Genomic DNA, 12,961 nt, shown 5'->3' with positions numbered 1-12,961 from the left:
GCGTTGCCGGCGTTTATTTACACTCTTTTCTTGAAGGTTTGAAGATCGTATCGCTTCGTAAATACCGTAAACGAAAGTTCATTCCACAGTTTAGCTGTGCGGGGCAGCAATTTCTGGAGAAACACAGTTGAGGACTGCCAACCATCTGAGTGGTGAAGATGGAAATGTTGTCTATGTCGCGTAGAGCGATGGCGAATAGAATATCTAATCAATGAAGTGTAGGTAGCTGTACTACTGCTGATAGCTGCAACTTCTAAGTCATTCTCCAGATTTGTGCCTGCGCCTAAACTCCGTCAAACAGACAAAATGTATGAAAAGTTTGACGGAATTGAGTCTGAAAATGAAAAACTTTATTGGTAACAATTGTTACAGGTCGGTTTTACATAATGTGCATATATCTTATTAATTATTAAAGTTATCAGTATATGAATCATTACTAACAATGGGAATATAATCAATACAATTTAAATGTCAAGCTCTAATATGCATTAAATGATTAAATCACAAGTGGAATGTCAAAAAACTCGCTATAGTCATCAAACATCTTTCCAAGAAGCCACTTTTTTAGTTAATATCTGAATCCTTCAGTGGAAGTTGCATTTCTAATGCAATCGGGTAATCGATTGTAGACTGAAGGTCCGAGGCAATAGCACTGACCGCAATCATATAATTTGAGAATGACCCTTCTATGGGCACTTTGGGTATACTTATCAAAGGATCGATTTCTCACCATTTGATCTGTAGCTTAATATATTTAGTAAAACTTAAAATAAGATATTACTTGTACTTTGTTTTGTCAAGCTTCATGGCCCAACATGAAATTGGCTATGATTCAAAGGAAAATTTTACCTATTTTTATGGAGAAACTAGCTTTAGGCCGCGGCTTCGCCCGCGTAAAGCAAAAAAAAAAGGTTCTCAGTTTGACCCGTATGTTTGTATGAACGCATGTAGGTATGTATGTTTGTCCGCGATTATTAGATTTAGAATCATGTTCTGAAAAATGCATGAAGTATTCCACAACTTTATACTTATTAAAGTTCTTCCTTATAAACAACATTTTTAGCCATGTTTCAATAGAACCAAACTTTGAGGTGAATTTATACGGGAGCACGCCACATAGAACTGACCGTGGGAGAAACAGTCCTGTCGTAGTATCTAATAGGATAACGCGGGTCTCGTTCCATACCTCAAAGCTAAAAAGAACCCTTATAGGATCACGTGTGGCTGTCTGTCAATCCATCTGTTACAACCGACTTGCTTCGAAACTACTGGACCGATTGAATTGCAATTTGGCAAAAATACTTTCAACATTTTTCATGTCCACAATATTACATTTTTAAACCATTCAATGCCATTTTCGTAAATAACGTCCCAAATAATAATAACCATAAAAACGATACCCATATTGATATTTAGTCATTTCAACCCCATCGCACACCAACAGGGGATTTGTATTTCACGTCCACCTCGTTAGATTAAACAATCGTTGTTATTTTCGTAATGAGGGACCCGATAAACCATAGAAATAATACCCATGTTGATTTTTAGACTTTGTCACCATATTTCCCCCTTTTAGGGGTTGAATTCTCAAAACCTAAAACACGTTACTAATTTATCGAATCTAATACTTCGAATAGAATAGTCTAACTAATCTTGTTTCCCCATATATACCTATGGTTTGGTTGGTATGGTTCAACCGATTGTTGAGAAATGCTACCTGTAGAGAATAATTCTGTTCTATACTTACATAGACTTACTTTGTCTATTCAGTTTGTAAATATTTTTCAAATTGGCGATGTCTACAGTTCATAGAGCCACTAGTTTAGAAATTGAGGTTTATGACAACACTTGACGACTTCTCATTCTCAATGCAGTCTGTACAGGTGCGTAGCCAACGTGCCAGTTGTTTACGCTCTGTAGCGAACGAAACAGTATTTGATAAATCTGCGCGTCACCGTGGATGACACGAACTATAACCAAGTGTTGCTCCAATCTCTACAAAACAGTGCCAATGATACTCGCCGTCTCATGTTTACGATGCGTAGTCGCTCAGCGCCCGCGCCCGCTGCCGGCCCATAAGAAAATTAGCATATTAATAATGTAACGGTATTAAAAGTCGTATTAAATGTGAGTGGTTATGCTAACATTTTTCGCTTGGGCGGCGGCGAAGCTTGGGCGGGCGGCGGGACGTCAGTCGGCATGCAGTCTCCGCTCAGAGAGCACGCTCGGTGCTCTCTCGTGTGTCCGCTCGCGTAAAATCACGTTAGTTACGAACCTTGTCCTACCCTTAAACCATATTAAAAAAGGTTTATAGGCTCCTCGCCTTAAATAATTTTGTGTTTCATTGAAGTGAACGAAAAATTTGGATTTTTAGTGATCATTTGGAACGTTATCGCGTAAGAAGCTTGAGTGTTTTGAAAGAGGTGAGTTAGCATTTATTTTCAAGCTTCTTTAAAATAATCTACGTTACGCACAATATGTAATGTGGGTTAAAGTTTGTTTTCTTTAGCGGCGCTGATTTTTTTAGTGATTTTCTTCGACGTGTTTTGCAAGTAGTTAATAGCGGGGGAACTCTGTATAGAGTCAACAGCATCAAGTGTGCTAATCATTTAGTCGTGTTGCTTGTCATAAGGTGCTGTTGACACAAGATCGACGGCCGACTTCCTGAAGGCGAGTTAGATATCAGATAACTGATTTTAGCTCAGGCAGCGTCTATAAAGCTGAGAGGATGTACCTATATGACGTGGCAAGGGAAAGTGTGAATTTGTTAGTACGAGTGAATGGGGCTAGATTATAGGTAGAACTTGTTTTTGTTTTTAAGGAGAGATTTCGTTTAAACCTCTAGCGTCCCACGGTCCTAATACGAGTACAAATAACCTTCAATGAAATATAAATGAATTATTATTTAATATAACAGTTGCTTTTGTTTTGTGTCGTTTGCTATTAAAACGAAACAAATTTAATTTTATAATCTAATACCACTGATTCAAAGACTGCCAATTTTTCTATAGTGTGCCACCAGAGGTTAGGTAAATGTGTTTTAAATTGTACTCCTTGACAACAGGTATATAACCCCTGATCTTGCAACAGCCCAGAGGTTACGGCAACCCTTCACCATCCGACTGGTTGAATGCTGGTTTGCTTGTTGAAGCCGTATAAATACCTATTAATTGTGATTTACAGGATGGCCCAGAAAATCGTTAGCAATTATTTTAAGGTTTTTTTACTTACATACACGTCTTGTACAAAGTGTCATTAAAAATTAAAACTATAATCATTTTACTTGGAAAAAACCGCATGTCTTCATAATATTCTCCTTTAGCTCTGATATACAAACGCAAATGTACGATAAAATTACCTCAAATATGCCTCAGTAAAAAAAAGTCAACACATACACAAAAAAGAAATACATAATTTTGTATAGCATCAATGGATGAATACAGTTAAACGGCTTTTAGGCAAGTATTCCTACTAACCATCATGACTACTGAGGCGCTGTGAGATCGGATTATGGGTTACACTTCGTGTGTTAGGCATCTCACTTGGTAGGTAAAGTGAACAACATAAAGGAATAAAGATTAAACACTGTTAGTGACATACAAAATATACTTAATTAAACACAGAATTACGAGTATATTGCCTTAGTAGTCTTCCCTCCCTTTCTAATGTACGGCACTATCCCTTTCGACTATTTAGGGTTGTCAAAATTCAAGTCATTATCTTATCTGTGGTCGTGCACGCAAAGGGACGTCAAGTTGTGCCAACCCTAATAATTGCTCGGAGCAAGCTGAGCCGGACGGAGCCGAGAATAACCGAAAGGAGGAGTGTTGCCCCACTGGTATAGTAGGTTGAAGGGGCTATATGTAAAATGTTCTACAGAACCATTTCAGGACTTTAGCGACATTGTTATAATGTTGAACTAGTTACCTACAATCAATTTTTTTATATATCGGTTTCGGCTTACTTCACAACGATACCTACTGCCCTTTTATATTTCAGATTTTTCAGTCTGTTATATTATAACGCACGCCGTTCAATCATCGGGGAGAAAGGCAAAGGTTGCGTTTAAGAAATATTGAGGGATTACGGTACCCATCGATGAATAAACAGGTTATTAGCGAGTGAAGATAATCAGAGTTTTTTCATGACAAAATATTTTTTCATAATTTAAAAAAAATCTACAGTGATATTTTCTTCAGTCAGAAACAGCCGTTGACAGCTGACAGATATCCATAACAAATCCAGATCAAATTCAGGTTGAGATTCAAGATGGTGAAGACATCTCGAGAATATTTTTTTTGTGTTTTGTTTGTTTTCATTAATGTTGTTTAAAGTGTAATATTGATAGCTTATTATGCAGTAAACTATCGTGGAAGTGTGCAGCTAATGAAAAACTAATCTTGAAACATGTTTAACCGTGTTGTAATCAACACCCGGCAATCCGTCGTGGCTTTTAGTAAAGTCCAGCTATTTGTTAACTTATACTAAAAGCAACTACTGAACGTCATGCTCTACGAGCACACTTACTAAAAGTTACTACTGAACAACGACTCTTGACATCGGCAAAATCATCATAGATTTGATGGAGGTCATATTTTAAAAGAAGAAATCAAATTCATAACCAGTTATTGCAACCAAAATAAGCCTCTGGGATTTCATTTTGTGCACTTTATTATTTGGCCTGACGTTTCGAACGTGACATTAGGTATCTACGTTATTAAGATATTTTACTTTAATACTATTTTTTACATTTTGCGTTACATTTTAGATTTTCATCAAAATTATAATTTGCAATGATTTTTGTTTACTATTTGTAGGTATGTTTTTAAGTCAATAGGTGCACGTGATTATTTGCCCTATATCCCTAATATTCGATCCTAATATTTTCTAACTATAAATGTAACGTGGCTTCCTCTAAACCTTTTAAGATAAATATGTTTTTAAACACGTCTGCGTACAAGCCACTCCCTGTATGTATGAGTACTTAATAGGAGCACGCATATGTATATTGTGATAAAGAGTTTTGTGTCAAACCAATTTTTACTCGTATCGGTCGATTGCGAGGCAAAGCCGTTAACTATAAAGGCACGACGTTCAAATCAATCTGTTTACTAAATTTAATTTTTTTGTCACAATATATTTAGTGTAACTATTGTCACGGATAGCAAGTTTTACAGGTATAACATAAGATATATTTTAAGCCGATTTCCATAAAATACAAAGTTTTAGGTATTAAGATTTTTATCCAACGTTACTATGATAATTTTAAACACTGTGAGCACACGTACATTCCGCATCAAATAGATGGTGACGGCCTTATATACGATTCAGCTGTATACTTTTGATAACTTAAAACTGTTATTGTCTATGTTGAATACTGTCTTAAATTCGTGTTATGTAAAATGTACTAATTATCTGATATATATCGGGACGAAGAAGGTACTCTTAAATATCTGAACACGACTCTATTGTCGAGACAAGGAGATAAAGTTGTTTTTAAATGATTGTAAGCATGTGTTAGAGATAGAGCAAAGAATGATGCTTAATACGATATTGATAATATCTGTTTAATAAACTAGAGTTAAATAATTAATCAATATTATACCTATTTATTTACCATAACAATACACATAATGGATATACTCATATAGAGGATTACTATTAGTAGCTTAAATCGAAATCTAAATAGGACCTTGAGACATTGTACCATGGATGCTGGCGGCATTTTGTAGTTGTATCGCAATACTGATACGCTGTGCGACGAATACGTTGTTCATTTTATAACATAATTAATTATTTATAACCCAATTATGATATTTTGTGACAGATAATGCCTCGGCATCATCATTTCTAAGGAAGGAGGAAGGAGAGGAAGGAGAGAGGAAATGAATTTAATATATTTCATACTTTCATACTACCGATTATGGCAACATATTTGCTATATAAAAAATGAGTAATCAGTATTTAGGAGCAACGTCACGCGTAGGTGGATGTTTTTCGCAATGTTAGGTACATTGAGAAAAACGTTAACAACACTACTACACGTTAAAATAAAACACGAACACATTTATCACACAAAACATAGTAGCAGCATGCATTAGACATATAGTACGCCGTAGGACGATAAGCGGTCTCATCACCGCCTTATCAGCGGTTTATCTCGCTGATAAGAGACCATTTAGGGGACACTTTTACCGGGAGTTATCTCGGTTCAGACGTCATGCAGTCTTAAAATAGTTGGTGGTTTACGACGTGTTTGGAGACGTGACGCGGGCCGATTCCTTTAGAGACGTGCCGCTGCCGCTTTGTCATGTTTTATCATGGTTTTATCACTAACCTGTTATGATGGCCGCATTTTATCATATATCGCTGTGGGTGGGTTCTACCTATTTTTGCCGTGAAATTGTAAAATCATTAATAGATACATTTTTGTTGGGTAAAAAAGACTATCCATTTCGCACTGTCCTTATGACAAAAGAGTCGGACTCCTTCACCGAGGATTCCGTACTTCTTAGTATTTGTTGTTATAGCGGCAACAAAAATACATCATCTGTGAAAATGTCAACTTTCTAACTATCACGGTTCATGAGATACAGCCTGGTGACAGACGGACGGACGGATGGACAGCGAATTCTTATTAATAGGGACCCGTTTTACCCTTTGGGTACGGAACCCTAATAAAAGAACCCGTTCCACTAATTGTTGCTATCAGAAATTTAAGGGAAGGTTAAAACTAATGACAAAGTAAAGAAATTAATACACCACAATATTAATTTCATTTTATAACATTTCTTATTTTTCACTTCAGTATTGCCAAAGAATGTAACCAGCTATCTATATTATTGAAGTACCTACTAAACTGTATCTTATCGTTTAGACAATAACACTTCCTGGGCTTAAGTTCTTGAGAATGCTACTGTAAACCAGGGCGATAAACTTCAAAACGGAGTGTAAAATGAGAAATTACGATTGACAGTGGCTATTAAGCTTATGTGGATGGATTTATTTATATGATAGGTCCGATTGATCATTAACGGGTATTTCTGTTAGCGTCTCTTAATACATGATTGATTGCAGCCGATGGATGAAAATTTCTATAGAAATAAATACAGAAATAGATGAGTTTTCTTGACGTGAAATGGCACGACTCATCAACGAAGGGGCCAGAGGAATCAGCGATCGAAATACTGGGACCAATTTTTTGTCACCACCTATAATTATATATTATTATGATTTTATAGTCTAGGTCTAACATTTTTGCAACTATTTGTTTATGAAACTATTAACTAAGAAATTGTATTACTACCTAACTAAAATATGTCAATTTAAATTGACAATAACACACGAATAGTATTTGGCAAAGGTAAGTAAGTGCACATCTCTAAGGAGGGAACAGTGGCCGCCAGATCGCTCGGTCCATTATTCGGTGACGCGTGCTTGTCGGTTTTATGTTTCATATTGAGATTGCTGGTTAATGCGCACTTTACTACCCGGATATTTGTTGTTGTTCTAATTCGATCTAGTTGGTCTGCAGCTGAACAAAAGCTATGGATGTATCCGTCTGGTATATAAGTCTGTAAATGTACGGCGAGCAAAAAACATGGATATGTCTGCGGATAGATCTTCGGCAGACACAGCTTTATTTGACAGAGGATAAAATCCTGACTCTGGTCGTGGATTTTAGAGTTTTCGTAACCTGATTAAGATGGCCATTTTGTACCCAAGAGATTTAATTCCATGCAATTAAGATTTGCAAGTATATTATAGTTGTGTTTGTATGTTTTGTTTATGCGATTATGAAGTTATTTTTTTAGCAGCTACAGTAAACTTTAGAAACTACAAAATCCAATTAATGTTTAAGTATAAATGTTTCTGTATTTTCCCATTTACGGGCTGGTTTCAGGTGAAAGTAGGTAAGATGTTGTTACAAGCTGATTTGTTTTTAGGTTACAAATACTTTCAAACGATATTACTCGGCTTGGAGAAAAGAGGACTTTTAAATCCGATGTCGATAGAAGCTATGAAATGTCGTTAATCCAATTAGATTCTTTAGAGAATAGAGAGCGTTTATTCGTTGCTGTACAATGGACGTATCAAGCTTTCGACTCGAAACTCCCATTTATCTGAAATTTAAGACCAATGAGTATAAAACTTTCTATACTTACGTCAACTAATGCATCGATGTAGATACGTGCAGTAATGGCCGGTCCTGTATTCCCAATGGCGTGAGTGTGGGCGATTCGAGTTAATCCAACCAGTGCGAATAGCGCTGTGAGCATGTCAGTAAGTAGGCTGCTCCCAGCAGCATGGATATGTTGTAAACGTCTTCATGTTCATGCCGCTAACGCTGTGCTGCAGCCCGAGGTGACAATCTCGTACGACACTCAGAGGAAGTTCTTCTGGCTGGCTTGCGTGCTCGACTCGCCCCTGCACCTGCAGCGTTTGAAACTAAACCTCTAGTCGACACGTGAGTCGTAAGAGGGCTCGTTTGCATACTAATCGAGAAACTTATGCAGGTTAGTTCTAATGCAGGTCTGTGACGTAGGTATTATACTATTACAGAGGTATTTGTAAAGTGGCTAGGATAATATGTAATAGGTGCAAGGTACACTGCATCCGATTTTATAATACGCACATAGCATAGCGTTGTCTCGCTCAAACTTCGGAACCACTTGCAAATCGGATGCAGCGTGTCAATGCAATTTAAATGCAACAGCTTTTGCTGCAGTTTGGTTTAGATATTAGCAAAAAATATGTTGATGCCATACGCAAATTCAACAAAACAAATAAAAATCATTTTTTGTGAATGTAGATTAATTTTACTAAGTATTTGGAAAATTAATAACAATATGTTATGTTTTATCTAGTCAAGCTAGAATTAAATAAACCTCCTATTCGGTTGAACCGCGCGTCGTTTGACGTCAATTTCAATTATTTCCATTATCCCGTAATTGAATTGAACGAAGTTGAAAAAGCATGTACTCGTACCAAATAAATAAATACAGCCACAACTGGTACAAACGGGAAACAACAAATTAGATTCCGTGTAACGTATAAAAGTATTCTTAATCCATCAGCTCCGTTAAAGATCACACAAAGTAAAATATATTCTCAATTTCAATTTATTTCCTTGGCAACAAAATACTGTGATTCCAATTTCTGGGCTGACGCAAATACAAACATGGCTCAAGTGCAAACAGTTTTAGCGTCATACCTCTTCGGTTGGCTTTGCCGCGCCCTGGGTACTTAACGTGGCTAAATATTGGGCAGCAGTAGCCAATCATTAGGTTGACCACTTCCAAAGCCTGGTAGTTTAGTTCAGAGAAACCAATTTTACTTTGCCGGTAGTCTTAAATGCGGTTCTGCTCGCGAAACTATTATTGTATTATTTTCAGCAAGCCTGGATTAAGAGATTTAATTAAATACACATATTTAAATTTAACAAATATGATAAAACATGATTTCCTTCTTAGTACGACGCATTCAACTTTGCGCACGTGAGCTATAAAGATTTAAATCAAAGAGGTAACACGACGTTTGCAGTATTGAATGACTTTTTTCTGTGGCGAAATCACGAAATATCATCTTCATGTCATCAATACTGTTAAAATACATCCGCTTTACTTTACTTTTCCCTCATCCTTATCACATCATTTGCGTACCTACGCGATTGACATGCTCTACAATGAGACGATTTCTGACTTATAAAAGCATAAGGCACACACACACGGACGTGTCAGCGTGACGGGTTTCCAATAAAGCTGCGAGCACGCTTTGTGTTTCCTCCGTAACACAATGACGCATGTGTACTGTGGTTTTACTGTACATACAACTGTTTATCGATAGATATATGTCGGAGACGGAAAGCTCGTTTGTATTTAAACTAGATATGCTGTTTAATTGACGCTGACGATACTGAAAACGAATTGGTTGTTTTCAGGTTTTATTGAATGCTTTTAACATTTTGGAATGATGAAATAGTCGCCTTTGTGATTTTAGCAGATCCTTCAAAGAAACCGTGGTCCTTTGATGTTTATTTCTTAGATTACAGAGTGTAGGAATGTAAGTACATAGGTACTACGCCGTATTAATTATCAAATCGATCATATAGGTACTTCCAAAAGGCCACTGCATCCCACTATGACCCCACGCAAAAGCCATTCGGCTTTTCGGCCCCCAGACGAGAGTGGTGCCAGCTGAACAGGCTTAGAACTGGACATGGACTTTGCGGAGAGTACATGTTCAAGTGTGGCTGGAGAGAGTCACCAATGTGTGATTGCGGAGAGCCAGTGCAATCCATGCACCATATCATCTACGACTGCCCAAAGAGAAAATACCCTGGAGATACTCTGGACTTGCTCCTCCCTGATGAAAACGCAGCCCGATGGGTGAAGGAGCTAGATGTAAAATTATAGTACCTAATTAGTTAAAGTTTCACTAATACTGTAAGCGACCTTGACAAATATCTAGCCATACGATTAAATAAATAAATAAATAAATAAATAAAAGTGGCCACCCTCCACTTACTGGCCACCTTATACTAAAATGGCTAAAATAAGAATTCTATTTATTTATACAGAATCCGTTTTAGTATAAGGTGACCAGTAATTGGACGGTGGCCAGTAATAGACGGTTTACCCTATGGCTGTGGTAAAAATCGACTGTCAATATAAACAAAACCATCTATGTTCGCTGTTAGTAAATACGTATGTAGATGCTCCTGTTTTTTAAAGCCTCCTAAAAACATCAATTCAATTAATTTAGGCATTCTACCCATCCCAGTCCCCAGGCGATCGGGAATGAAACAAACCCAGACAAAAGCCATGAATGCCGATGGAAATCCAATACGATCGGACAACCAAGGTTTTAATTCCATATTTCATTCACTATTCAGAGATTTTCCTGAACAGAGGCATTCTTTCAAAGGATTTTATTTCATGAAATTGAATCCTCTATATATTATGCGATATCAATATTATACCATATCGCTTCACTGTGATGTTTTAATTATTAAATTAATTTATGATGTACGTTAGAATTATATGGCATTCAATTCAGGTGACATAGATGTTCTAAATATTAAACTTTTCCGAATTTTATATTTGTGACACTTCCATAAATTCGATAGTTAAAAAACGTAGGGATGTTTCCATTAAAAAAACATTTTGACAAAATTTAGGATTTTGGAAATGTCAAGCTAAAATACAACATACTGTAGTCTCCGTTGTGAAAGGGTAGTTCTATCATTTTGTGCAAATAAGGCGAATCCATTTTCATAAAATATATCCAATGAAGATAGTAAAATATATGAAACGAAAACAAAAAACAATAAAGTTCATGTCCTATATTGAGCTGCATAAAATGAAATATACTGTGAACAGATGTGGATATCTGTGCATTTATTACTGCAGGGAATTGCAACTGGTGTGCCCGAGTGCACCATAACTCTCTGTTGAACGGAAATTATTTCATAAATCATCGTGAATATTGTAATTGTGCATTCACCAGGCTTTCAATGTTTAGCTCAAAGATGAATAATTATTAGGTTTTCGCTTATTGACTTCAGCATAATGCAGCTCGTGATAACCCTTCATTTTAAGCTGTCCTATTTAATTAGCTACTTAACTACGTAAAGGTCCATCTATGTGATATTTTTTTACCGTTATCATATGAGTACTTAGCCTTTTTATAAAAATCTTTACGTAGGTAGGCCGTCTTTCTTAGCTGTTCATAAAATAATTGTATACTGATTTATATAGTTCGTGTCATCCACGATGACGCGCAGATTTGTCAAATCTAAACTTTAATAATATGACAATACGAGTCAAGGCACGCATCTCCGTGAATGACACGATCTATACAGAAATTAATTGGTTTACTAGAAAACATAATTCCCCCATAAATTTTTGCATATACACCATTATACACAACGAATATATGCCATTATATAAGTATGCCATTCCGTGATATGTGTCGTATGTCAAAACTATCGAAATTTAAGTCAATCATCATGATGTAAATTAATGAAGCAATTTATTCTGTCGCTTTGCTTCGCTACCAAAAGCCACCAGTGTAATAGCTAAATTAAAAGGCACGTAGGTACCTATTATTTAATTCTTTCAGCATAAACAAGATAAGAAAAGAGAATTTACTATAGAGGCGTATTGTTAAAGTAAATTATGTAGTCAACTAAGTTTACTGCCATCTTTCGATACAGGACTAAAACTCTTAGAATAACATATGACTATTTGACCCATGTTCTTTCACTGATATGTGTTAAATATCAAAACGTGACGCCATCTGACTCGAGTATAGGTCAAAGATATATATTACCATCTATTCGAGCATACATTTTCCTTGATTTTTCGAGGTACTTTTTTTCTTGGTTTTTATTTATCTTATACGGAGTTATATATATCTTTGGTAAAAATGATAACTTTATGATTAGTAAAGGCAAAGGATAGCTTCTTCCAAATAATAATCTAGCATTACCCAAGATAATTAGGTATCCATCAAGAGTCAGACGATGAAAACCGTTCTAATTACCAGGTAACAAGGTGCAAATTAGTTGTACAGTGAATTTTCGAGGTGCTTCAGAGAATTGTAGGAATGGTGACAAATAATAAAGGGGTCTAATTTCTATGACTGTCGAGGTCGGGAACGACAGTCCCTGAAGGTTCTGCTTGTAAGGGCGTAATTAAAACTACATACCTACTTGCTAGTTGTTACTAGTTGGTGTTGAGTTTTAGGGGGAAAACCCCATAAAACTCAACACCAAGTTAATTTATGTGAATGGTGGTGTGTAAAACACACAAGTAATACGCATATAAGAGAAAAACGATAACATACAGTGGAAATTGTTAAAAAAAATATCTACACACATATCATTAACTGTGTATGTTGCGTTCATAAACCGCAAATCATGGCCAGCATAAAGATACACTGTTTTGTTACAACAAAT

The 12,961-nt window shown here is 36.2% G+C and overlaps 1 protein-coding gene across 1 annotated transcript in view; it reads left to right on the top strand.

The window, feature by feature from the left end:
- Positions 1–1,710: 1,710 nt before the first annotated feature.
- The window catches only part of LOC133527359 (high affinity cAMP-specific and IBMX-insensitive 3',5'-cyclic phosphodiesterase 8), a 311,161-nt gene continuing 299,910 nt past the window's right edge, over positions 1,711–12,961 (top strand). The window contains exon 1 of the mRNA XM_061864311.1: positions 1,711–2,423. The gene's annotated coding sequence lies outside the window, so the exon portion shown is untranslated. The remainder of the gene's footprint in view (positions 2,424–12,961) is intronic.

Source organism: Cydia pomonella, chromosome 18 (assembly GCF_033807575.1).
Source record: "Cydia pomonella isolate Wapato2018A chromosome 18, ilCydPomo1, whole genome shotgun sequence".
Classification (NCBI taxonomy): Eukaryota; Metazoa; Arthropoda; class Insecta; order Lepidoptera; family Tortricidae; genus Cydia; species Cydia pomonella.
The sequence above is the reverse complement of the archived record's forward strand: the minus strand, read 5'-3'. Positions and strand labels throughout refer to the sequence as shown.